This window comes from Trichogramma pretiosum, unplaced genomic scaffold, assembly GCF_000599845.2.
Source record: "Trichogramma pretiosum strain Unisexual culture from Peru unplaced genomic scaffold, Tpre_2.0 scaffold608, whole genome shotgun sequence".
NCBI lineage: Eukaryota > Metazoa > Arthropoda > Insecta > Hymenoptera > Trichogrammatidae > Trichogramma > Trichogramma pretiosum.
Window position 1 is genome coordinate 1 of NW_019641273.1, and position 1142 is coordinate 1142.

General features: G+C 35.3%; 1 long non-coding RNA gene across 1 annotated transcript; it reads right to left on the minus strand.

Annotated features, from left to right (window-relative positions):
* Positions 1-95: 95 nt before the first annotated feature.
* Positions 96-1114, minus strand: LOC111693539. The gene is made up of 2 exons (XR_002763427.1): positions 658-1114; positions 96-599 (listed from the first exon to the last, which is right to left on the minus strand). It is a non-coding gene; the product is annotated as an uncharacterized LOC111693539 (long non-coding RNA).
* Positions 1115-1142: the final 28 nt, after the last annotated feature.

Genomic DNA, 1142 nt, shown 5'->3' on the forward strand with positions numbered 1-1142 from the left:
TTAGTTGTTGAATATTTATCCAGACTTGGTTATTTTAAGTAAATACATATGTTCTACTAAATTAGTTCTATATGGAAACTGCTGTTGTTTATTAATACATTGAGTAACTTGAACGAGCGTAGGGAAAAGTAGAACAATCATACTAATCATAAAATTAATGCGGATAGGTCGTTTTGTCTTTGGAATTGCAATAACATTGTTAGCAAAGTTTTGAATTAATTAGAATTTTGAAAACATGGTTAATATAAGCAGTAGGAATGTAGAGGTACGCGGAGCAAAGCATTTTTTCGGGGTAACGGCAATAACTTCAAGGCATTGAACAATTATTAACTGAAAATAAAGTTTTGCATAACGTTCGTCCCATTCATTACATTCACTTTGTCTGCGAAGTTGCTGCCAACGAAGGCAATTCCTGTAACACACTCACATACACATCCAATCACGGCTGTTGTCACATTTTGCTGTACACATTCGAGCGTTTCTTTTATCACCTCTTTTGCTCCACTGGTCCCAGTAAAGAGCCCTGCGATAGCTGCTACAGGATCAAGTAATCCGGCGACCGCATTCACGGCTGATATTGCTGTACCTATCCAGGCCATCTGTTTGAAAATGTTTTATTAAGTTTAAAAAACCTCTCATTTAAAAACTCTTACTCACAATTAATATCAACGTTAAAGCAGGGTCCGATTACAGCGACTTAGTATTCAACAGCTATTAATGAACTTGATTGCCTCGTTGCTCGACTAATCTGATATTTAGGTTGGAACACGAATCAAAATTTGTAGAAAGGCAGACACTTGAATGTTATTATTCGATTCAATTGTTTCTCATAAAGGTTATGTTTGAGCTTACTATTGTTCTATTATTTTTCAATCGTCGTTTTTAAATATCCATTCAAAAGTTCTTCCTGTACATATTTTTATTCACAATCGAAAAAATTCACAGTTTATCGTAACGCCGGAGGAGAATTTTTTTTGTATCGTGTTGTTGACATACGCCCTTAAATAAACAGTACAGACAGTGAAGTTATGATCTTAAAATTTATTAAAAATTTTGGACTGGCAGATTTATCAGACGATAAAATTCAATCATTTCTGTTCCGCCTCGAGAACGAGCTTCCTCAGCTTATCCGGCACGTTGCG